Source organism: Myotis brandtii, unplaced genomic scaffold (assembly GCF_000412655.1).
Source record: "Myotis brandtii unplaced genomic scaffold, ASM41265v1 scaffold300, whole genome shotgun sequence".
Classification (NCBI taxonomy): Eukaryota; Metazoa; Chordata; class Mammalia; order Chiroptera; family Vespertilionidae; genus Myotis; species Myotis brandtii.
This window is the reverse complement of record NW_005361459.1, coordinates 2885475-2912821: the sequence shown is the minus strand read 5'-3', so window position 1 is coordinate 2912821 and position 27347 is coordinate 2885475. Positions and strand designations below refer to the sequence as shown.

General features: G+C 41.4%; 1 protein-coding gene across 4 annotated transcripts in view; it reads right to left on the bottom strand.

Moving 5' to 3' along the window:
* The window catches only part of FARS2 (phenylalanyl-tRNA synthetase 2, mitochondrial), a 570273-nt gene that overhangs the window by 80670 nt on the left and 462256 nt on the right, over positions 1–27347 (bottom strand). The gene's annotated exons all lie outside the window — the stretch shown is intronic.

Genomic DNA, 27347 nt, shown 5'->3' with positions numbered 1-27347 from the left:
TTTTATTGATTTTTTACAGAGAGGAAGGGAGAGAGATAGAGAGTTAGAAACATCGATGAGAGAGAAACATCGATCAGCTGCCTCCTGCACATCTCCTATTGGGGATGTGCCCGCAACCCAGGTACATGCCCTTGACCAGAATTGAACCTGGGACCTTTCAGTCCGCAGGCCGACGCTCTATCCACTGAGCCAAACCCATTTTGGCTTCTCTGCCTCTTCTTAAAATAAACTATGGCTTTCTACTTTACTCTCTATCTCCACTGCAAGTATCACTACTTGAAATCACACTTGTTTACTTGTTTAGTGTCTGTCCTTCCAAAGCCCAGAAACCCAGTGAAGTCCCTGTGTATTGCCCTCACCTAACAGAACCTGGCACACGGCAGGGCACAGCATCTGTTCAGTGCATGAGTGAAAGAGTTACATGCAATGGAGGGGAGAAAAACTAAACCTGGACCACTAAGGATTAAACATACTTTTTAGAGCCTGGCAGAGTACATCTACATAGATCTTGTGTACAAAAAGATGGTGTATTAATGGTCCCTTTAGATACAGTCAACACTTCCCACAGTGACATCTTTGAAGGTGAGTTCCACCCTCCCTCCCTTACATTTCTCTAGAATTTAAAATATTATACAACTACACTTAAAAATAAATGAATAAATAAATAAACAGCTTAGCACAGAGTCTGGCATATGGTGAGTATTCAATATACATTTATGGCTGAGTTTAAAAAACATTTATCACCTGCCATAAATTGTTTTCATTTTTCCATGCTTCTTCTATTTCCTTTCAATGTAAGTATTTATTTTTACATTGTTGCAAACCAGGGCTGGGGAAGTCATTTGGTCTGGCCCTGCCAAGGCATTAGGGGTGATTTAATTTAAATGTTTGACCAAATATAGCAGGTTAATTTTTAAGATGATAATTTTGTATGGCCCACAAATGATGTTATAAATACCCAAATGGCCCTTGGCATAAAAAAAGGTTCCCCACCCCTGATAAACATATATAGGTATTCATCTGTTTTGTTTTTCTTTTATAATGCTTTTTGATGTTAAAGTCTAGTCTTTGTAATTTTTAATGGCTATATAACGTTCCATCAAGGCGATGTACCATAATTTACTTACCCATTCTTCTCTTTGGGGGCATATGGGTACTAGAAATTCACAAAAAAGTGCCACATAAATTGAGGTAGTATAAGAATTGTACTTTTAGCAGAACCCAAAACACATTCTGAGCAGGGCCGAGTATGCATGATGGTCTGTCACCCAGCAGCCTTAATTCCGACTTCTATTCGCATTAATTTATTACAGCAAACTGTAGGTTGTTGTTAGAAAACTCAAATCGCTTCATAAATTGCTTATGAAAGAAAGACTTCAACCACTGACCAAATGCAGCCAGCCTCAGGAAACTGCATCAAAGGAGGGAGGGAGGAAGCAGGAGAGGAAGTGGTGGGGGAAATGACAGCTGCAAGGGAGCTGAAAAGACTTGAATAAATGCAGTGTCAGAGAGCGTTTTATTTCTTTCATCTCTTGGGAAAACAGTCAGCAGTTTGTTAGCAGATGGATCAGCCAAAGTCAGAGGGGGAGAAAGGGCTTGTATATCCTGGGGACTTTCCCATCTTGCGTTGTTAAAATGCTTGATAAGCTGCCGTAAAGGAGTGAAGTTTCCTTCTTTTTCCTCTTTATATAACTTTCCCCTCTTACACACAAGTGAAATACTCACTCATTGAAAATAATTTGGGAGATAAGAGAAAGTATAAAGAAAGTGAAAGTCACCTGTAGTCCTATGATAACTATTGTTCCACTTTCCTTTCAGAAACATATGTAAACTAGAGGCCCCGTGCATGAAATTCATGCATGGTGGGGGGGGGGTCCCCTCAGCCCAGCCTGCACCCTCTCCAATCCAGAACCCCTCGGGGGATGTCCGACTGCCAGTTTAGGCCCAATCCCAGAGATCAGGCCTAAACTGGCAGTCAGACATCCCTCTCACAATCCTGGACCACTAGCTCCTAATCGCTCACCTGCCTGCTTGCCTGCCTGATTGCCCCTAACTGCCCCCTGCTGCCGGCCAGGTCACCCCCAACTGCCCCTCCCTGACGGCCTGGTCGCTCCTAACTGCCCCCACCCCTCCGCTAGCCTGGTCACCCTTTACTAGCCCCCCTGCCAGCCTGGTTGCCCCTAACTGCCCCCCCCGCCAGCCTGGTTGCCTCTTACTGCCCCCCCCAGCCAGCCTGATCACCTCTCATGGCCCCCCTGCTGGCCTGGTCACCCCATGCAGCCTGCTGTTCAGTCATTTGGTCGTCCCTCACTAACCGCCCTGCCGGCCTGGTTGCCCCACACAGCCTGCTGTTCAGTCATTTGGTCATCCCTCACTAACCCCCCTGCCAGGCTGGTCGTAGGCAGCCATCTTGTGAGGGTGTGAGGATTAATTTGCATATTACCTCTTTGTTATATAGGATTACACTTTGATTGATTGAAAGGACGACTGACAACTAGACACTTAGCATATTAGGCTTTTATTATATAGGATATTTATAAAATTGGAATTAGAACACAGTCTTCTCCTTACTCTTTAAACCTATTGTTTTATTATGAGCCTTTTTATTTCAATGTCCATAACAATTCTTTTAAATGTTTCAAATATATGCAAAATAGTTCATTGTTCAGATGAATAAAGCTTACTTTATGTGTTTCTCGATGGGTATCATTTCAGTTGTTTCCAAATTTTCACTTTTATAAATAATAATGCACTCTCTCAGATAAATTCCCTGAGCATATATTTTTAAAGGAAAACTATTGGGTCAGGGGTATAGCCACTTTGAGGTGGATTTATATAGACTTGGATGAGAGTGGTTATATCACTACTTTCTCATCAGGAGATATCATTGTTTTTATATTTTAAACTGTGAATGAAATCACTATTTTAAATTACATTTCTTTGATTACTAATGAGGCTAAACTTAAAATTTGTTTTCTGGCTATAAGTTTAGATGCACTGTTTAGTGAATCGTTTTCTATTGAACGGCCTGTTTTTCTATTAGAACAAGAATATTTTTTCACTAATTGTTTGAGCCACTATAATGTTACTTTAAGTGAAAAAAAAAATCTATATACATTTTAAATACAACTTTGCAAAAGAAAAAAGTGCCGAGAAACAAGATTAGAAGGAAATACACCAAATGTTAACCACAAGTTATAGATTAAGGTGGTGGATTTAGGAGTATCTGCTGAATTTTGAGAAGCATAATGAAAAGGTAACTCCAGGTCACCTTCCATAGAAGCTGCCTGTGGTGATGATGGCAGAAAAGAGGACAGATGTGTGAGCCAGAGCAACTGTGTGGAAAATACAGAGCCGACTGCTTACCTTTTTAAATTCCAGTTGACCACAATTTTCATGTAATGCTTTCCCTAGTAGTGTGGACAAAAGAGGCTGTATGCTAACCTGACTAGCATAAGGGAGGCCTGTGTGGTGGTCTTACAAACTCAGAGATCTAAAGTAACCACATAGGATGGTCTGAAATGAAAACTTCCTAACTAAAAGTGAGTTGTGGTGGTTGGTCGTGTGCTAGGCTGGTATCTTTCTTGACAAAGGTTAATCTTTACCTTAACTGAGCCTGTCTATCTTCTTTTTGCATCTACAACTACCTTTGGACTGTCAGACAATACCCTTTTTCCAGACCCCACAGGGAACAATCTTCCATCTGCACAGAGACCAAGGGACCCCTATTGTTATCTTGTTGTCTCATATACCATCTCTATGTGCTGTAAATGTTAACTGTTAACTACTCTGTATCCACCTCTGTAAAATATTTGTCTCTTCATTTTACTTTTTATTGAATCTGTGATATCCCTGCTCTGTTTTCTCCCACCTCTCTAATCTACCACCAATGAATTTCATGTAATCCTCCTTATGTTTCCTCCTTTGTATATAAAATAAGGTGCAATGCCCTGGCTGCTGTAGCTCAGTTGGTTGGAGCACTGTTCTGTACACAATAAGGGTATAGGTGCGATTCCCAGTCAGGGCACATAACTAGGTTGCAGGTTTGATTCCCCAGTCAGGGTGCTTATGGGCAACAGCTGATCAGTGTTTCTCTTTCCCTCCCTCCCTCCCTCCCTTCTTCTTTTCCCTCCCTCCCTGCCCCGCTTCCACTCTCTGAAAAGCAATGAAAAAAATATTCTCAGGTGAGGATTAACAACAACAAGAAATAATAAAACCAATAAAAAATAAAATAAGGTGCAAAACTGCCATTCTCTGGACCATTTTCTCAATCCAGTAAGATTTTGCTTCTTGGCAATTGTTGTCAGTTTGACTCAAATAAATTTATAAAAATTCTTACAGATTTAGATGGTTCTTATGTCAACACTAGGTCCACCTCTGTCATTGACAGAGATACCTACCAGACATCCTCTTCTATCTGACCCCGTGGATAAACAACGGCGGGTGATATCTAGACGAGCTGGAGGACTGTGCACAACCCGTGGCCACTTTTACTGTCAGAGTTACAGCCTTGTTCTCCTCGTGTCTCCCCACCGGAAGGGCACCTTTACTCAAGGCCATGGACTGAAACACACCTCTGCCTGCATTTACACAACGTCCAGGCACACACAGGTGCTGTGACCCCACCGTGTTTCTAATGAGCTCTCTGAGCCTCAGTATCAGAGCTACACTGGAATGGCAGCCACTAGCGTTTGTTGAAATCGAATTTTCAATATGTAGCAGAAGGAAAAAAAATTGCCATCAATCTATACCTGAATGAAGCTACTTTCACATTGAGTTAGAGGATAAAATTCAGCTTTGGAGAAAAAACAAGGCTTTAGTTTGCCAAAACACTATAATGAATTTTCATTTTGTAATCAATAAAAAATAATGAAAAGGCCTTCAGGAATGAGAAGTTGAAACAGAGGAAGCTAAATTGCTCTCGTAGTCAAGTAAAAAGCTACCACAGTAGGAGACAGTTATGAAGGAAACTAAATTGGGGTTTCAATGGCCAAAGAGATGGCAGTTTTGGGGAGAACAGGCACCAGGAGAAGCCAGGAAATGATAGTTTCCTCTAAAACAACAGCTGCTTCTTGCAATGTAGGAACAGACAAGAGATGACCACTAAATGACTCATTGTGGTGACAAATTCCTGTAAATCCGTCACAACTGTGATGCAGAAATTCAGTTTTAGTTTCTGCTCCATGTCTGATCCTTTTTAAAATAATAACATTATATTAGTTTCAGGTGTATAACATAATGATGTAGTGCATAATGATCACCACAATAAGTCTAGTTAACATCCTCACCACACATAGTTATAGAATTTTTTTCTTGTGATGAGAAGTTTTTTAAAAAATATATTTTATTATTGACTTCAGAGAGGAAGTGATTGGGAGAGAGAGATAGGAACATCAATGATGAGAGAGAATCATTGACCAGCTGCCTCCTGCATGCCCCTGACTGGGGATCTAGCATGCAACCCGGGCATATACCCTGACCAGGAATTGAACTTCGACCTCCTGATTCATGGATCGATGCTCAACCACTGAGCCATGCTGGCCTGGCTGATGAGAACTTTCAAGATTTACTCTCTTAGCAACTTTCAAATATGCAATACAGTATTATTAACTGTAGTCACCATGCTGTACATTACATGCCCATTATTAAAGTCATATTTATATATTTATGTAGATGTTTGCTAATTTACATGATAACTTTTTCTTTTGTGATTCCACATAAACAGGAGATCATATGGCATTTGTTTTTCTCTGTCAGACTTATTTCACTTAGTTTAATGCCCTGGAGGTCCATCCATGTTGTCAGAAATTGCAAGATTTTCTTCTTTTTTATGGTTAAATAATATTCCTGTGTGTGTGTGTGTGTGTGTGTGTGTGTGTGTGTGTGTGACAATTTCTTTGTCCATTCATCTATCAAGGTACACTTAGGTTGCTTCCATATCTTGGCCATTGTAAAAAAGCTGTGAAGAACATGGCAGAGCATATATTTTTCCAAGTTAGTGTTTTTGTTCTCTTCAGATAAATACCCAGAGTATAACTTCTAGGCCATTAGGTAGTGCTAATTTTAATTTTTTTTTCTTTGTGATCGTTTTTTATTTTTTTTATTTTAATTTTTTTAGAAGCCTCCATACTGTTTCCATAGTGGTCGTACTATTTTTACATTCCCACCAACAGTGCACAAGGGTTCCCTTCCTCCACATTCTTGCCAACAAGTTATTTCTTGTCCTGAGAATAGCCATTATAATAGGTGTGAGGTGATATCTCATTGTGTCTGTGTGTGTATGGGGGAGTTGTTAATCCTCACTGGAGGATATTTTTTTCATTAATTTTCAAAGAGAGTGGAAGGGAGGGGAAGAGACAGAGAACATCAATTGGTTCCCTCTCACATGCACCCGACTGGGGTTGGGGATCAAGCCTGCAAGTGCCCTTGACTGGAATTGAACCGGCAACCCTTTAGTCTGCTGGCTGACACTCTAACCACTGAGCAAAACTGGCCAGAGCTCACTGTGGTTTGATTTGCATTTCCATGATAATTAAGGATGTTGAGCATCTTTTCATGTACCTATTGGTCATCTGATGTGTTCTTTGGGAAAATGCCCATTCAGATCATCTACCCATTTTAAAAATCAGATTACTTGTTTTGTTTTGTCTATTTGTTTGTGCTTTGAGTTGTATGAGTTCTTTGTATATTTTGGATATTAATCTTTTATCTGATATATGATTGGCAAATATTTTCTCCTATTCAGTAGGCTATCTTTTAATTTTGTTTATGGTTTCCTTTGCTGTGCAGAAGCTTTTCTGTATGATGCAGTCTTATTTTTTATTTTGTTGCTTTTGGTGTCAGGTTTAAAAAAATCATCACCAAGACGGATGGCAAGGAACTTACTACCTTGTTTTATTCTAGGGGTTTTATGGTTTTAGGTCTTATGTTCAAGTCTTTAATCCATTTTGAGTTAATTTTTGTGTATGATGTAAAATGGTGGTCTGGTTTCACTCTTTTGCCTGTGATTGTCCTGTTTTCTAAAAAATATTTATTGAAGATACTGTCCTAACCTCATCGTATGTTCTTGGCTTCTTTGTCATAAATTAATTGATCATATATGTGTGTTCATTTCTGGGCTCGCAATTCTGTTCCATTGCTCTATGTGTCTTGCTTATATGCCAATATCATACTGTTTTAACTACTATAGCTTTGTAATATAGTTTGAAACCAGAAAGTTTGATGTCTCCAGCTTTAGTCTTTTTTTCCCAGATTTATTCTTCTTTCCAATGATTGCTTTGGCTATTTGAGGTTCTTTTGTGATTCTATACAAATTTTATGATTATTTGTTTTATTTCTTTGAAAAATAAAGGGATTGCTTTAAATCTGTAGATTGCTTTGAGTAGTATGAGCATTTTAACAATATTGATTCTTCCAATGCTAAGCAGGGAATATCTTTCCACTTATTTGTGTCTTCTTCAATTTCTTTCATTAATGTATTATAGTCTTTAATATATGTCTTTCACCTTATTAATTAAATTTATTCCTAGGTATTTTATTATTTTTGATGCAATTACAAATAGGATTGTTTTCTTAACTTCTATTTCCGATAGTTCATTATTAGTGTTTAGAAATGCAACTGATTTTTGTGTACTGATTTGGTATTCTGCAACTTTACTGAATTTGTTAATAGTTTTAACAGTTTTTGAATGGAGTCTATAGGGTTTTCCAAATAAAGTATCATGTAATCAGCAAGTGGTGATAGTTTTACTTCTTCCTTTCCAATCTGAATACCTTTTATTTATTCTTCTTGCCCAATTGCTCTGGCTAGAACTTCCAATACTATGTTGTATGGAAGTGGCAGTTGTTGACATCCTTGTCTTTTTCCTGACCTTAGAGGAAAGGCTTTCAGCTTTTCACTGTTGAGTATGTTAGCTGTAGGAAATGTCATATATGATCTTACGTTATATTCCCTTTAAACCCATTCGATTAGAGTTTTTATTATAAATGGAAACTCAATGTTTTTTCTGCATCTATTGAGATGATCATATGATTCCAATCTTTTGAAAGTCATTGCATTATTTAGGGTATCCTAGGGAATAAAATGGGGTGAGGTGATCAATGTTATGGAGAAGTCAACAACCTGTGGATTGCTGACAGGATGGTAGGGGTGATGGAGAAAGTGTCCAGAAACAAAATTTAGAACTAAAAATATCACGACATAAATACCCCCACAAAATCTGCATAAACATTCACCAAGGCATGCTGGTTAAGTAGGACTTAATGTTTTTATTGCATTTTAAGGGAAAGGGTGAGAGAAAGCTCATGACCTGAGAGTATATTGGTTACAATTATATTCCAGAGCCAGTGATCACTCATTTTAAGGGCCTAGTTGTAATGTCTTACAGACATAGTCTCTAGGTTATAGAGGATATCAGTCCTAAAAAAGAGCACAGCCTGAAGGAAACATTAGAAAGTAATAGGTTTGCTTTGTCAACTCTTGTTTCTGGCTTTCAACAGAAGGTCCACAGCAGCATGTCATCTCTTCACCAGCAAAAATACCTGGGAGATGCTTTCCTAAGGTCTCTGGCAAGATGTAAGTAGAGCTTAGCTTACTATTCCAACCACAAATCAATGGTTTCAGACATTCCTCTGATTCAAGGGGCACTACTTCTGGGTCAAGAGAAGACTGCAGCCTCACCATTGGGTATCAGACAATGGACAAAAGCTCAAAAAAACACAGGGCAGATATCTCTGCATTCTGTCATTCGATAGAACTTTTAAAGAAATCCTTGGGAAATCTGAAAATTTGAAGAACGAGGGGCTGAAAATTAAAAATGAATTATTTATGATATTCCCTTTGTAACTAACAGATTTTAACTAGCATATATCAAGTTCTTTTCCTCCGAGCTTATACACCATTCAGCTAAGTAGCTCCTTCTTGGATATATTTAAGAATGTGGAATGAGATGTGTTTGAAGTTCCAGAGGCCTATGAGATAGCAGAAGTAGTGCCCAAGCAGTCCTTGCGCTACAAAGAGTGGCTGGGTAGAAAATGAGGTACATCTCCTCTTCAGAAATTATCTACTTGGAAATTAAGAGGCTATCTACACTAGTAGCATAGGGCACAGAATTTATAACATAGATTGTACGTAAAAGTGTGTCTTCTCTGTTGTGAACTTAGAACCACTGAAGACACCAAGATCTGAAGGATGGAACCTTGCTGGCAATTCCCCTCTTACAGAATGGACTGCCATTGGGCTGGGAAAGCCTTCTCCTCAAGACACCAGTCTTGGGTATTCTATATCCCTCACCTGCTCTCCTCCCAAGTCTATAAAGGATGGTGACCTCCAAGAACTAAGGGAAATGTTCTTTAAAAGATGTACATCTGCTAGGTCTATAAATTAGTTTTTTTCCTGCCAAAAAGTAATTTACCTGAAAACATATCTCCAGAAAATTGGGTGGGACTTGGTAAGGGAAAGGGATGTCAGAGGCTAGAGAGAGGAACATTTTCAAGACTTTTATTGAAAAAAAATTTGTGATACACAGTTTCTCACTTTCATTCAACTGTTCTATATGTATATCTGTCAACTTCCTTCATGAAACTTCTCTTATTGAGTACTCCATTTCTACCACTGTCACCGGAATCCTCCCATTTGCTCAGCTCGAAACCTTGAAGGCATTGACTCCGTGATACCGCTCTTACTTTTCTCTAGTTCTACCTTTCTGCATTTTCCATCCATCCATATTTTTTTGCAATTTTCAATGACATAATTTGAATCTATACTCTTATTGTTCCATCTAGATTAACTGCCTGACAGACTGGTCCATTCAGTCACTCATATTACAGCCATTTGCTGGACATCTCCTTGGTGCCACGAATAAGTTTCCTGCCCTCAGAAATTTTACAATCAAGTGAATGCAACAGACATGTAAACAAACATTTCAAATAAGTGCACGGCAAAAGTGAAAGTGTTAGAAATGTACACACACTCAATTATGTAAGCACAGGGGAAGAAACAATAACTCGGCTTTGGCAATAGTCCTTTGGGTGCATACTCCTCTCTGTTCTAGTTCTCACTGAAGCCACGTTAATTTCCCAAAGCCATGTTGCAAGGTCAGTGTCACTAAAGGAGTCATCAGCATCTGCAGGACTTCCTTTCACACAGGTGGGTTGAGTATTGAAGACAGCTGCCGTGTCTTTGTGTTACGCTCTAATTATTAGACAGTGTTTGGAGCAGACCATCTGAATGTCCTGTCTCCAGAGAAGTCTGTCGGACAGAACTTTATTGTGTTGCCTCACTGCCAAGTTCTTAACAGATATTAGGGTGTGAGGGGCAAGGCCGAGCAAGATGGGAAGAAAGTGCTTGTTGAAAGGGAGCCAGGGGATGGAATAAGGCTGGACAGAGACATCCCCTACCTACAAATTAGTCCTTTTTAACTTTGGTTGCTTCGATTTCAGCATTTATATCAGGCCAGTATAAAAAGAAAACCAGACACATGGTTTGATAATTTGTTTTGATTCACAAATTTATATAAAAGTTTTATAAATATATAAAAATTATTCATCTTGGGTTATGCATTTCAAATGTTTTTAATTAAAAGAGTAGCAGTTCATGAAACTAATGCAGAACAATCTTAGATGTGTGGGTACTTTAAATGTACATATGTCTCTGAATTTAAAATAGATTTTTAAAGAACTATTTTGGTCACTCACAGTAAAGCAGGACAAAATAATTCTTTCCAACAGTAATAACCATCTTTTGGTTGTTCCAGGAACAACTACACTCTGTGGTTTTCTCAAATGGAATTTTTTTGTACCAGGTAAATATTGAAAAATTTCAGTTGGCTCAAGTCTGTCTATATTGACTTCAGGAAGCAGCAAATACCATGGGATGATGCAAGAGGAAGGGAGGAAATCTTGTAGCCATTATCACCAAGGCAAGACACAGCATACATTCAAGATTGACTATGGATTTTCCCTTACTAATGTATAATAAAAACAAGACTAAGCCCTATTAAGTTTGTAAGCACTTAATAGATAATTAAGTAAATGGCTCCATATAGAATTTTTAACTGCTTTGAGACTTTCTATATAAAATCCCATTTGCAATCATTGAATGTATCATTATAAGGCACACGGCACACACTCTATCTTAATGTGACATTGTGAATGTCCTTATGGCTAACTCTGCTCTCTGCAATAGTTTTATTAGGATGTTATTAAGAATTTAAGCACACCCCCAACTAGGACACCAGAGGCATGTGCAACAAAATATATTGTTAGTCTCATGATTTAAAAATGGAAGATTACATAAGTGCATATTTCTAAATATGTATCCAGTCTCATATGTGTGACATTATTAGGAGAATGGAAGACAGAAAGAGAATCAAATAAATGAAATCATCAATAGTAGATAAGTACAGAAACCCCTCTTTCATCTAGTGCGCCATTCAGGTAAGTTTCCTTGATAACTGGGGCTGATATCTTAAAGGACCCTTAAGAAAATCTTCTTGCATACTTAAAAGAAGTGTGTTAGATTAAATTTTTCTGTACCAAACTTGAGTCAGGTTGCTTTGACTGCTATTCTATTATTTTTTTATATGAGCCCAACCAAATTCAAAAGTAGTTGTCTTTATTTTAATTTATACTTGAAATGCCTCCTTCATTCAATAAAAAAGTGAAATTTTCTTCAGGTGAGAGAAAACCAATAAATTTTATCCATAGTTTCAATGAAGCATATGCCACAATTATGACCGAGATGTTGCTCAATATGTAGAAAAGGTGATTAAGAAGACACATTCTGTGAACTGGAAAAGAAAATGAAATTTAACTTCCAGCTGGATAGGTTAACCCATGGAAAATATGATGAAAACAATGTACCCTCTGTAGGGTATTACAAATTAGTCCAGGCTTATTTTATTTATCTGTCAACTTATTCTATTTTGGTGAAGCTCTTTGTTTAATGTTTTATAAGTTACTCTTTTAAAATGAAATATGAGGATCTTGGAAATTCAAATCCAAAACAAAGATAGGCTGCATAATGACATGGTCATGTTCTTACTACACTTGCTCTTTGATTAGCCTAATTTAACCAGTCTCCTAACACTATAGTTCAGTGGTTCTCAACCTTCTGGCCCTTTAAATACAGTTCCTCATGTTGTGACCCCCAACCATAAAATTATTTTCATTGCTACTTTATAACTGTAATGTTGCTACTGTTATGAATAGTAATATAAATATCTGATATGCAGGATGGTCCCACAGGTTGAGAACCGCTGCTATAGTTGATACATGTGGAATGGCAGGTAACATGTTTCATGACTGAACAAAGGATTATTGTAGACAATACTATAGTGGAATAAAAACACGAACATCCAGGTGTATATGGCTTTCTCACCCAGCCATTCTGCTAGGTTTTCACTGAATAGGAGTATATTCTCTGTGTCCTATAATTCTTTGTCATTCCTCTCCAGAGCTTCTTCCTTTGAAGAAAGACATGTAGACTTGGAACACATGCTAACTAAGTCCTCGTGCTTGAGTGAGAGCACACATGCTGTTACCCAGTACCTATCTACCTACCCATCTGTCTGTCCACCCACCTATCTACCTACCTGCCTACCTACCCACCAACCAATTTATGTGTGTATGCAGATGTGCTACGTTTTTTACTTACTTAATATGTGAACATATGCAAGTGTATCAAATACTTTTGTTACCAAGTACTTATTGACTACCTGTGTTGTGCCAGGTACTGTGTTTTTAAATTTATTTTCCCCCTAAAAATGCAGATTAGAAAACACTGTTTTCTAGTAGAAATTCCCCATAATAACTGGGGCTTCTTAGGTAAAAAGTACAGAATATTAAACGTAGCAAAAAGAGAACTGGGCTCTGACCTCAGCCCTGCCACTATTTCTTGGGACTCTGGGCATTTCCCTTTGACTGCACGGGTCTCTACTTTTTCATTTGTGTAATGAAGGGACTGGACCAGACAATCTCTTTTTAAAACCCCTTTCAGTATAAAATGCCACAGTTCCAAACATGGAAGTATTTTATAATGTTGGAAACTGGCAAAAATAGTACTTTTCCCAGACTTAAATGATATTGATCTCATTTAGGTTATAGGCATTCCAATGTGAGAAGGCAAATATCGTGCCTTCTAACTCCTGCTTAAGAATCAGAGCTTAGGCAAAAAGAAATTAGGCATCACAGAACTGTTGTGAAGAAAATATATTTGAGTGGCCATAAAATACAATGGTCCAGTCATCACTCCTTGTCTACAGGCACTAGGTAAATGGAAGAGGAAAATGGAAACAAGATTTCCCAGCTTTTAGTCTATTGCACTGGCGTGTTTCCATATCACCCAAGGGTCAACCATCAGTGTCTTCTGCAGTTCAGCCAATTAGAACTAACATCTGGCCAATAGGTTTTTTTTACATGCCCATCAAACATATCCTCAACAGAAAGTTAACTTTACGAGAATATCTACAAATGGAGAAAGTTTGGGCTCTTACCTAATATTAGGTTTAGATGCAAAAAATGGTGTGAATCTATCAACATGCAGCAATTTCTCTGATTTGTGACATCTGCTTTCCTATTTCTTTTTTTTCCCCAAGAAGCATTCACTGACTGAAAATATTTTTAAACAGACAAAAAAAGAAGGACATATACTCAGGACAACTGGTTTCTAAGTCAGCTGGAATAAAATATATACATAAAATCTTTGGCTAAACCACCAAACCTTGGTAAGTCCTACTTCAACATTTTCATTAGTATTTGGTTAACTTAAAAAATTACATGATTAATTCACATGAATGATTTAAAAATGAAAATTAATAAGTAAAAAATATTAAAGAATACCACAATCCTGCGATCCAAAGATAAGCACAGTTACCATCTTGTTGTGTATCTTTCTAACCTTTAGGAAGAAATGTATATATACTACATGTCTATATCTATACCCATATACAGGTGCTCCCTGACTTACCCTGGGATATGTCTGGATAAAACCATTGGTAGGTTGAAAATACTGCAAGTCAAAAATGCATTGAATACACCTAACCTACAAAACATCATTGCTTAGGCCAGCTGGAGTCTACTAAATGCATATCTTTCACACCATCATCAAGTCGAATTATAACTGCAGACATACCTTGATGTCCCGAGAGCTCAGCAGTCATGTTGGCACAGGAACGCACGCACTGTATACTGAGGCACCCAGCTGAGAAGCTCAGCTGTACATTTCCACAGCTGGAGTTTATCTGGAACAAGCATCACCGGCATGGCAGTGACACAGCTTCCCTCCTTGGAAGCCCCTGTGCTTCTGATATCTGCTCCTCACTCCCAAAGAGCTGGCAAATCCAACTAGTACAAGTTCACGTGAATTCTGCACAAGTGCAGGGAACACAGAATTCTTTACTGCCAAGTAAACTATTGTAATTACATCTCCTCTCCCTTCCCCAGACACTTGCACCAGGGTGGACAGGTGCAGGTGTGTGCACTAGGAAGGGCATGAAGGAATGGTGTACTGACTGAGTCCTGATTACAGAAGGAGGCCACCAGTTCATTTCTGTTCCACAAACACAACTGTCCCCTGCTCCCAAGTATGTGCCAGGCACTGTGCACAAGACAGATGACATGGCTTTTGCCCTCAAGGCACAAGCTGGTTTGCAACATACACATCTATGATGAGACTGAGCATGACAAATACAGGCTGCTGCTTTCATTGGTTATGTTTTCCCAAGGTCCTTTAAGGTAGGGACCACATCTATTCAATCGTTTGCCTCTCCTGGATGGGAAGTACAGGATGGGGCACACAGAAGGTGCTGGGCCACTTGCTGGTAGTCTGATTTGATAGTGGTCGATGAGCTAAATTTCATGTACAGTTATAGTCTCCATAGCTCTTTGGCTATGCTAATTATACATACTTTCCCCTAATAAATGGCTAGGAATTCTGTGCATCAAAGAAGGCCCAGAGGGCGCATTCACTGCAGTGGCCCATCTCATCCCATTACTATTGCCATGCAAAGGCAAAATATGGTGGCAACAAACTCCAGGGAAAGAACAGAAAGGAACACATGTTGTCAGTGGCAACCAAACTTAGCTTCCAGCATGAAGCACTGTGGCCTCATTCTGAAGGTCCAGCTACAGCCTAGCCCTGGACTGCACCAAGCAGTGACACAGGCATGACTGACTGCAGGTGCTATTTTTAGTGGGGAGAGGGCATTGGGAGGGGGAGATACAGAAAGGCTTGATTATTTTTCCCTGAATTTAAATAGCCTAAACTAAATCTTCACTTTGATATCAGAATTCTGGAAAAATTAACTGCCCTTGAAATTAGGTAATATATACAGTTTACTTTTCATATCAAAGCTTGCCCATTAAAGTCACAAACCATTCGCATGGCCAAAATTTATTTGATCAAAATGCAAAGGGGGAGTTTTTAGAAGAGTCTCGGCCCAAGGGAAGCAACTGCGCTACAGTGGAACGAACACTAGTTTGAGAGTCAGAACACTCAGCCTTTTTAGCTAAACCAGCCTGGGACTGAATAGCCAGGATATGACCAGGGTTAGTGAGGCTGGGCCATCTGTGCTAGATGGGGTCACAGGGTGGGTGTCTAGGCACAAGTGGAGTGGGTGTGCCTACCCTACCAGCGTTGCACTTGGGACTTGATGAAGGAAACTGTGTACTGACCCCAATGAATCTGCATTAGATTCCATATACTTCTATCTTCTCATTCCTCTTCCCACGGAAGGGGCTCTGCTGTTTCCTAACTTTCACACAGCTATCTATTGACTCCTGTGTCCATTCATGCATCCTTCTCAGGACTTTTTCCCAATGTCACCATCTCTTGAACTATTAGAACAACGCGTATATTCCCAAAGTAGATACATGATATTTTTGTGCAAAAGTAGGCCAATGTTTCCTCCAATCCTCATTTCCTCTCCTGGCCTGGTTCCTGTCTTCAGGGGAGCAATCTAGCTACAGTGATTCTTAACTTTTGTTCTTAGACAAAGCTGATGGCTCAGTCTTCCCCTATCAGTGCTGATGTGATCTCTCCTGTGGGTATCCTGTCAAAATCTTTGGTACAGTGAGCCATCAAGCTCAGGAGAGCTCTCACTAAGTAAATTCTGCTGTAAAAGATTTCATTCAGTGGAAACATCTTTAAAAGGTTAAACTACCCTCTGGCTTGGCTCTTTGAAGAAGTTCTTTTACATTTCCCCCAAAACAAACACTCCACCAGGCTGGAAGGCCCAGGAAGAAGTAATAGCTGTGGCCCTATGATATGAGAGGAAGGGGGCATGAAAGAAGGGAGCCCAGCCAATCAGAGAAATCGGTTTCTCTCACATGGCTCTGGATATAAGGGTTTTCTGTAACTTCAGGAAGAACTGAGCGGAATTCCTTTAATGCTGAGCTCTCCTCTGGTTACATCATACTAGTCCAGTGCCTGACTAGCTCGTTAACCAAACACTTTGAGCAACACACTGTCCAACTCTGGCGACAGGAAGCACGAGGACAGCGTGGGAGTAGTTCTCACATCATGTTCTGGAAGCTGGGTTGTGGAGCCTCGTTTTTCTCTCCGAGGGACTCACGGACACTGAAACTGCCTCCTCCTCAGCTGCTGGCCAGGGACAGGCCCCAAATTAGTTAAATTTAACTGTAATAACATGCGGCAAGTGAACTATATTTAACTATAACAGCTACCTCAAAGTTTGTCTCGAGATGGAACAATTTTAGCTTATGCCACCATAACTCCCCTAACTAAGGCAGGAAGTAATTACCTAAGGATTTACCATAATTAGGTCACTGACACTCATTATTTATAACTAGAGGCCCGATGCACAAAACTCGTGCAAGGGGCTCGGCCCTCACAGTCGCGGCTTTGTCTGGAAGGTTGTCCAGTCTAATTCACATATTACGCTTTTATTATTATAGATGGTGTGAGAACATGCAAATCTTTTATATAGTCAGGCATAGACTGCAGATGCGGAATACATTGTCTAGGGAGGGCACCAGAAGGACACTAAAAATAAACATGTTTTAGGCAATTGTAAATTCAGTGAAGCCGCCTGATTTCAGTCTTCATTGAGAATTAGTAATAATTGTGAAGAGTCCCAGTTGTAACTTTGCACTGACAGTAGCACAGGGCTTCTAAGAAAATGAACAATGTAAACCAGATGATGAGCCTTTTGAGAGCATAAGCTGCATGGAAACACTTGCACACTGTTTATTTTTTGAAAAGTGTAATGGGGCTCCGGTGCAATGCATGCTAATGAGAAATCATGTTTATCTGTCTATTAAAGCAGGATCTTACTCAGTGGCATTTGGTTAGGGGAACAGTTTGTATTTCCGAAAGTTCCTACAAGTAATAACAACTTGTCCAAAATGCCATCCCTTGGCAAATATTCTGACACTAGAGGCCTGGTGCACAATATTTGTGCACAGGTGCGGTCCTGGTCCCTAGGCTTGGCTGGCGATGGAAGCGCAAGCGTCTGGCATGGAAGGGCAGGTCCCACCTGACCTATGGGCCCTGGGCAGCACCTGGGCCCCCGCACACCCCCCTCTGCCTGAGTCATCGGGTCCCCGCCTGGCTCCCTCAGTGCCTGGGAGCCGGGCGGCGGCCCTGCCCCCCACTGGTAGACTTCTGTGGGGCAATTGGCGGGGCGATTGGGCCCCGCTTGCACCCACCTTGGCCTGGCACCATCTGCTCACCTGCTCCACCATCCTGCCGCGGTCCCACTCTTGTCGGGCTGATTGGGGCCATCAGCACCTCCACTGCCTCCCACTGCCAGCGCCACATCACCGATGCCTGCCATGTTCTGCGCTGCTCCCTGGTGGTCAGCGCACATCATAGCGAGTGATCAAACACCCAGTCTAACTCCCGGTAGAGGGGACAATTTGCATATTAGGCTTTTATTATATAGGATTCTACATTTCATTTATTCTGAATAATCTCCCCATTAAAAACTTCTCATTTATCCATTCATCCCTTATGCACTTATTATGCATCAGTTGTGGGTCAAATACCATAAGTGTGAAGGACAATGAGACCTGGTCTCTGCCCTCTAGAAGCTAAGAGCTGGGTAGGAGATGCAGCCCTGTGAATAAGTGACTTACTGCAGTATGGCATCTGCACTGGTCAGTGAGGGACACCGCCTGTTCAACACACATTACCTGGTCAGTGTTGACTTAGGTGATTCCAGTGTAGAGACATAACTCTGTGACTTGACCTATGAGTAAACTGGCTACGACTGGCCCAGCCACTGATCGCCCTTCATACACATGTGCATTTGGGGAATACTCACCCATGTTTAGGTATATAGATCATTAACATGCTACATTTAATTTATATATATGGATAAATGTGTGTGTGTGTGTGTGTGTGTGTGTGTGTGTATACACATATATATACATAAATACATATATATGTATTTCATCTGGAAGCTTTGTATTTTTTACATCTTGCTTCATTCTATAAAGGATTTAAAGGAGCTTACAAAAGAAAGTACACAATTCAACAATGAATATAAATTAAGACTCAATACGAGGGATGGACTGTTACTGACACCTTTCTCCAGCAGACTCACTTCTGCCCACTCCCCCCTGCCCCCAGTCGCTTTGAAGGCTGTAAGTCATGCAAGTGGGCAAAAAGAGACCAGAAGGTCAGTTTGGAATGAGGCAGACGTGTGCTTCAGCCAGCTCAGCCCCTCTCCTTCATCAGTTTTGGACTGAGGTGTGGGGTGCTCCCAAAGTGAACAAAATGCTACCCTGGGAGCCCCTCTGCATGACGCTTTGAGGGGCGTGTGAAGGGCAGGCGTGACTTGTAAGCAGGACTGGGCAACTTTTGAGTTGTGGCTGAAATATCATTAAACTGTATCAAAACCTCTTTCCCAACACAGAAATGGGAAATGTTAAGAATAGAATCATTGAGATCAGGGAAAAGGGCAATGTACGTAGCAAGCTGTGAAGACTACTGCATAAACCAGTTGAGCTTCAAATTTGGTTCTGAGCCTCTGTAAAAGGGAAAATGGTGAGTTACACAATTCTTAGGATAAAATTTACCTGTACTCTGTCTTCATCTCTTGGTAGTAAAATTTCAAACAAAAGGTTTTATAGAGGGGGCGCTGAGTGATATAATAGATGAGATCCTCAACAATTTTCCAACTGTACATACAATAACCTATTTCATATGGCTGTTTCTCACAGGATCTACTGATAGATGCCAAGTACATACCACTCAAGTACCTATCAGTGAAGGCAATGGTATGGGAGGCCAGAATAACATGGTCTTCTTGGTGTTATAAAATGATCCCATTTATCCAAATAGGATTATTCTTTTGTAGGGTGAATAGAATTAGCATTTGTTTGCTTTTTAGGAACTGTGCTAAGGACACCTTATATTTATTACTAAAATATAACACTCCTGAAAACATTATGCAATAATGTTACCATCCCCATTTTTACAAGTGAAAACACTGAAGCCCAGAGATGTTAAGTAATTTGTTTAAGGTACACAGCATAAAAGGTGAAAGCAGGATTCAAACTTAGATGTCTTTTTGCTCTAACTGTTTCTAAATAAAGATTAACAGACTGGCTCTAGCTGGGTTGGTTCAATGGATAGAGTGTCAGCCAGCGGACTGAAGGGTCCTGGGTTCAAGTCCAGTCAAGCTCATGTACCTTGGTTGCAGGCTCGATCCCTGGCCCTGGTCTGGGCACGTACAATAGGCAACCAATTGATGTGTCTCTCTCACCTTGATGTTTCTCTCTCTCTCTGTCTCTTCCCCTCCCTTCTACTATTTCTAAAAATCAATGCAAAAATATCCTCTGATGGTGATTAACAAAATAAAAGAAAAATGAATAACAGACTGATTTTTTTGCATGAATCAGCAGTAAAAACCATCTAAAAATAAATTTATTTAGTTAAGGTTTAGAAATGTTTTCCCCACTGTTTTCTCTGATTGTCTGACTGAAATGACCTTTCAACCAGCTAGTTCATTATCAGGTCTGCATTTGGAAAAGCCCCAGAGTGTGCTGGTTCTACCAAGCTTTCTCAAAGGCAGTCCCACACTGGAGTCGGTACCTCATTATTTACACTGGCTGCTGCTCTCCAACAGGACAGCATGAAAGTAAATTAAATATTGGCTTATGTGGCTGCATGTGAAATACCTGTCACACAGAAAATAAACTCACATATGCGAGTCATCACCATTTATAAATAAAACTGAACATAACTGAAGCTACTAAACCCTACATCATCTCTTAGGGGAAAAGCCAAATTTAACAACCTCTTGTCTGTTTTCAGCCCTACTATTTATGGTCAGCGTGGGGACACTTCTGAAGGAGTGGAGCTGAGGAGAGGCAGAGAGGAACTCTCTGGTGACAGGCAAGAAAGGAATGTGTGCTGAGAAACACTAAAGCGGGAGATGGTGAGGAAGCTCGGCAGCTCAGGAGACTGCACTCCACCGGTATATTTCCTCATCAGCACCAGAAAGTGCTTCTCCAACTCTAGGAGTTGGTCACCGGCAGCCGAAACGTTTTGAGAAGAGATAGCATCTGTCTCTAAGTGAAGGCGTATTTACCCACCATAAACGCAGCCAGAAAGAAACGTAAACTAAACAGGGCCGGCATCCGCATCTCTCTCCCCTGGCCTCCATTTCCCACCTCTAAAACAGACTGGGCAGATCCCTCCCAGGGCGCATCTCGCTCTGCCTTTCTGTAATGCCATGGATTCCGCTGCTGGCTCCACAACGGTGCTGATTGTTTTAAGGGACTATCTTTAATGCCAAATGATACCTCTTTCTTTCTCCTCAGGTTTTGGTTTTGTTGGTGATGACCTTCATCACATTTTAATTATTTTGTTCCTTTATCTATTTTTGTTTCTCCAGCGTCTAGCACTACATATGTCTGGTACATGGCAAATCTGCATCGTGTACTCAGTTCTGATTGATTTCTCCCCTTTCAACTGCCACACCTCTGTGCTCCCAGCCCCAGACAGGAGAAGACTGTACTGTTGTTACACAACCAGGCTGGATGCTCTCCTGTTGTGAAGTTACTCATGGGGCACCTGGGTAGTACCTCTTTCAACTCAAAGCACATTCTGGGATCTGCAGAGTTTACTAAGCACATTAATGTGCCTTGCTCTGTATTAAAAAAAAAATGGAAAAATGGTGGCTCTTAGTTGTGTTGTTTTTCAAGAAGAACTAAATGTCTAAGTTAGTTGAGGGAGTTACTGGATTCTTCTTCATATAGCTCACCACTCCTATTATAGGGGCTACACATAGGAGGTACCGTTTTGGGGGGTTAACTGAATTCAGTGAACCAATGCACACCACAGCCTTTCCAAGCACAGCACCCTAGACCTCCTGTAGCTGTGAACCATCCTTCCTTCCTTCTGGATCCTACATGGGGCCACATACACCTCCCCTTTTTGGGTTCCTTCAATGCCGATGCCTGTACAATTACAACCACCTCTTTCGCAAAGCCCGTGATATTTGGCACATCACTGACTCCTGCCATTCAGCAGAGTGGCACCGCCACAGAGAGAAAGCAGGAAACTGTCATCTGCTGCCGAGATGCAGCCCAGTAGTTGGCTGGTGACTAGCTTCTCATACTCATTTGAATTCTGCCAGCTTTGGTTTTGTGAAAAAATTAAAAGGGGCAATGTCATATAGTTAAACTTCAAAGGGAATAGTTAAAAGAAAGAAGAAGCACAATTTCCATTATCTTTCCAAATGGTTAAATGTATTTCAGACCCTTATGTTTCAGAAAACTGTGTAATGTGTTTTTCTATATTCCAGGTCACTAAAACGCCTCCCTGGCTACCCGCTTCTAGGCTCAGACATCCTTATGTGAGGGGGAAATGAATCCAATCGAAACATAAATCTTACAGTCTTATTATCGAGCAGATAGAGACCACACATACCCACACCCCCTTTTCCTTGACGTTCCCATGTCAAATCCCCCAGCAGTGTGAGTACTAAATTCCCAAGAAATTCTCTTCGCTGAAGACAAGGTGCATTGTGTCCCAACCCAGTCAGCACTCTCTGTGCAGTCTCCCCCGGTGCCCAGGGGCTCAAGCAGCATGGTGAACTGCCGGCCCGGCCTGCCCCTGGAGAGGGCCCAGGTGCCAGGGCCCCATATTCACCCACTGCAGTTCCTCCGTTCCTACTTGTGAGCTGAGGTTCCCATGTTCGGGCTGAAAGGGTCCCCCAGGTAAGCCATCCGCCAGCACTCTGGCCAGCGGAGTCTCAGGGCAGGCATCCCTGGGACGGCAGTTTCATGATGACCACTCAGCTTCTGTTTAAACACACTCAGTGAGAGGGACTGGCTCCTTCACAAACAGCCCCTGATGTCAACCTATTATAATCTCCTCCCATTGGTCTTAGTCCTGCCCCTGAAACAAGAAGTAGTCTCCCTCTTCATCATGAATTGTCTGCTTAAAGTAATAAAAATTAAAGGAAATACCTGCATCATCATAGATGGAGGGATACAGAAAACCAGGTGAAAAGACTGGCAGAATCAAATTGATAAAGAGTCTCTGTGGAACCAGTCGGACAGCAGAGAATGACACCTCTAACTCTCTCTACTCACTGGCCTGGAACAACCAGGGGGCAGACCCACAGGAATCTCCAGAAGTCAGTTATAAAATTCAACCAGAGCAGAGTAAGCGCTACTCTGCTGGAGGCTCCATGTTAGCACAGAAGGTACAGAGATGAGGTTCCATCCTCAACATCTCAAGTTCTAACAGGAGAACAGGCAAGTCTAGAACTAAACACAATACACTGCCCTTCTATTCAGAGAACCTCCAGTCATGGAATTATGGGTTACCTTGTGCTTTTGAGATAACGCTTTTTATGAATTAATTATTCATTTTCAACAGAAGTGGAGGAAATCGCAGGCTCTGGATATGCCAGGGAAATCGCTGGTGCGAGACCAAAGGGAAACCTGCAGACTCTTTGGGTCATAAAGCCACGTTGGAGGCTTGGGGGTCAGCTCTGTGGGTGGGAAGTGCAGCTCATGGCTCCCCTAGGCTGGCTGTCTTGAGGGCCAGGTCAGCCCAGAGGCTGATTTCTCACTAAGTGGGGCTGGACTGAGGGGTTCATTTGGCTGTAAGCCACTCAGACAGTCTTTGATCCCCAGCCCTTTCTCTCCTCTAGTGCAGAGGAGTTCCTCTTTTCAGCACTCAATTAGCATAAGGATGAAACCCATTTCACGGGACACATAGTAAACTGACACAGGAGACATTGTTTTTAATTTCTAAAATGAAAAAGCTTTTCTTTAAAACCCTGAAACTGCCACTTCCTTTGTGCTCAGACTGCATTTCCACTGTTGCACTGTCCACAGCGAGGCGGTGCTGAGGAAGGCCTAGGAAGGCTGCAGCTGCCCGGTGGGCAGAGCCATGTGCCCTGGGGATGTGTGAGTGCCTGCAGGGCATGGCACTGGGCAGCATGTCCATTGCCATCCTTTGTGCCTCTAGCAGACACACTGATACGCCCAGGAGCGACCAATAGTGCTAAATAAATCTTTCCTTGAGATACATAGGGCAGGACCTGGTCTACCTTCACTCCATGTCTGCCTCTGGCTTCCCTTACATCCCTTCAAAGACATTTTCATTGTTCTTTGGCACAGGATTTCTCCTTATCTCCCTGACCACTGGAAAAACACTTCTGAGTAGCTGGGCTGGGATGAATGACACATTTGCCAGGGAGCTAGCCCTACCCCTTCATCCACACCAACTGTCTTTTTTTAGGTTTTCTCACAACCTTCCTCTTCACTTTTAAAGCTCTCAAGTTCTCTCCACTGATTCTTTAGTGGATTGATTCTGATCTCTTTAGAAAACATTCTCTGAGTCATTAACAATACAAGACTCTAAAGAAAGCTGTCTGCTGGTGGCCCCAAAGCCAACCCTCTTCAATGTCAATGTCAGGGCCTTTCAATTAAGGGTAGCACACAGTGGCTCTGAATAGTACTGTATCTTTTCAGCCAATGATGCCATCCAAACAGACTTAGGAAGAATGAAAGGTCAAGCAGCCGATTCCGCTGCTGTGTGGTTTAAAAAGGCTGAAAAGGAATGTTTTCATCTGTGCCAAGACGGCTGAAGAGTCCCTGCATCCAAGAGCCATACAGTGCCCCGGGGGAGGGGAGATTGTTATTAATGCAAAGGGAATGAATATTGCTTATTACATATATGGGAGACGATAAGTCAACATTCACATCATAGAAGACATTATTATTGTGAATCCTATTAATTTAGACATGAAAAATCAGACACAAAATAACCTACTTTTGGAGTTGCACCTGATGAAAGCTAAGTGTTTCCTAAATGAAACTGCCAAGTGGAGGCAACAGAAGATAACGGCCTTCTGAGGCACTGATAGCACTGCAAGTAACAGGGTGCGTAAAGTGCTTATTAAGTGCCAGGCCCTGTTCTGAGAGCTTTGTATGCATTAACTCTTTTGACCCTTATAGTAATCCTATGAGATGAGTGGTATCAGCTCTATTTTACAGAAAAGGAAACGGGGGCACAAAGAAGCGGTAACCGCCCAAGGTCACACCTGGTCGCACCTGGCAGGTCCGGCACTCAGACCCAGGCAGTCTGGCCACTACGCCCAGTTATATACTGCTAGCTTCTCTTGAAAGGACCGGAACCATGACTATGAAGCATCACTTTCTTGGATAATTATAATTTTAATTAATAATTGAAAGTAGAATTATGTGTCTTTACGTACATTTGAATTCATCTAGAGACACTTGTCCCTGCGTTAGTTCAAATAGTAAATGCCAGACATGGGAGCGGCTCAGGAGGCAGGACCTCCCTCGAGGGCCCCATCCCCGGAGGAGTCAGGGAGGCTCCTTCTAAATACCAGGGGCAACTTGAAGCTTTACAAGCTGACGGGATGGTAACGCTTCCTTGCCGCTTGAGTGAGTTTAACAGACAGCACAGAGGTGTCTCGAGAACGATGGTCATATTTCATAAATTACACTCTGCTCCTCACAAGGGAGTCTCTGCAAAACTAAAGTAATAATATGCATACAGAACAGCGGTAATCACATTGCAAGCAACGCAGGGTAAGAACAGGGAAATATAACAAATGAAAAGTTCTGTAATGAAAGAGCTGACAAGAAGAAAGACTGAAAAAAAGTTGTGAATTTAAAAACATGTTGAGGCAGAAAAACCCATGGTAAAGAGTCAATCAAAAGTATAGTGGCCACCCTGACTGGTTTGGCTCAGTAGATAAAGTGTCAGCCTGGACTGAAGGGTCCAGGGTTCAATTCCGGTCAAGGGCATGTGCCTTGGTTGTGGGCACATCCCCAGTGGGAGGTGTGCAGTAGGCGGCTGATCGGTGTTTCTCTCTCATCGATGTTTCTGCCTCTCTATCTCTCTCCCTTCCTCTCTGTAGAAAATCAATAAAATATATATTTTTTAAAAAGTACAGTGGCCTATATTCATGTCAAACTTAAAGCCAAGTAGAAAATCTAAGCAAAGCAACAAAATTTTTTCTTCTCTTTTTCATTCAATGTAAAATATATTTTTGTGTAGTTGAACATATCAACTTCGCAGGAGATTAGTTCAATATCGGTTCCCAGCGAAAAAGCAGGTTGGAACGTCAGCACCGGGAGACACTCCGGAAGGATTTGTGCCTGAGGTCAAACCGCAGGGGACAGTCTTACCCTCAACCACCAGCCCCACCTAGCACAGCGTGGCTTCTTGGTTTTGCTACTGGTCCCTCTACCACACCATTTCAAATGTTCGCTGCTACCTCAAATGCTCTGACCTGAGCCCCCCTCATTTGTCCTGGAGAAAGTCCTCCCATCTACTCCGCAGAGCAAAGAGGAACACTCAGGTGATGGGAACTTCAGTTGCTAAATTGAGAAGCAGGTGTTACGCCACCAATTCTCTGTCTCTCCTCCTTTCTGAAGTCAACTCTGTCCACCTCCCTTAGCTTTGGGTCCCCCTTCTCTCAGGAATATTGCACCACTGGGTATGCCTCCTCTCTCTTTCCATCTCATATTTAGCCAACTTCTTCTCTATTGTACCCTTCTGTCAACTTTGTTTTTTAGTCTTCACCCAAGGATATGCTTTTATTAATGTTAGAGAGAAAGGGAGAGGGAGAGAGAGAAACATATACTGGTTGCTTCCCACATGCACCCCAACAGGGAATTGAACCTGTAACCTGGGAATCAAACATCAGCCATGTCTGTCTTTGCTTCCCAACGTATCCATAGTGCAGGCACACAGCAGACATTCAGTTGAATAAGTGAGTGAATAAACTAATAAATGGAGTAGGTGAATCATGAACCAGAGAGTGCAGGATTGGTGACTGGCATTCTCTTTCCAGAATGGGGTAAAGATGGAAGGTGGCTGCCCCACTCTGGAGCACAGAGCTAGGTCTGCCTGCCCGATCTCTTCCAGAAGTGACACATTCTGGACACATTCCCCACCTCAAAGAAAGGAAGGAAAGAGGGAAAGGAGAGAAGATAAAAAAGCAGTATTTCCAACCTACTTTGAAATGTAAACTCCTTTGAGAATGTACATTTTAAAGTTCACTCCATTAACTAACACATGAAATATCTGTGAAAACCTTAGGAGAATTTAGCAGGACTGAAACTGTGTCTTCGATGTACCTTGCCATATTTATATCACACTTCCTTTAACACATCTTTGTACTTTGTTCTTTATATGCCTGTCTCCTCCAACTAGACTCTAAATTACTTGAAGGCCAGGACTACGATTTTCTTTCCCAGCATAGCTTAGGCAGTGTTGACTTAACAATTGTATAGATGGGCTAAAACAGTATTTACTAGATAAGTATATCTTCGTGACATGGGCATACCAGTGTAGGGGTAGAGCATGGGTGAAAATCTAGACAATTCTGTAATTACCCATTAACCTCACTCAAGCCTTTGTGCAGAGTAAATGTGAGTTCTCTTCTCAACCCCCTTAATTTAGTTGCCAAATGAATCAAAGTCTAGTGATAGATCTCAAACTAACTAGCAGAGTTAGTCCTGGCTAGAGAAGTTTTGTCTCTTTGGTTTAATAACCTCAACAGTAAATGACATAGTAGGATTACATAATCTTCAAGATCTTTTTCTCAGCTCTAACATTTGTTGAATCCATAATTATCTGCATAAGCAGAAAAAACTGGGGACAGCCAGACCTATCTACACTAATAAAAGAGAAACATGGTAATTGGCGTACGACCGCTACCCTTTTCATTGGCTAATCAGTGAGTATATGCAAATTAACTGTCAGCCAAGATGGCGGCCGGCAGCCAGGCACTGAAGCGAGCAGGGAGGCTTGCTTGCTGCAGACTCCAACGTTCCCCGCCTCACTTGCCGGCCTCTCAGCTGCAAGTCTAAGCAACTAT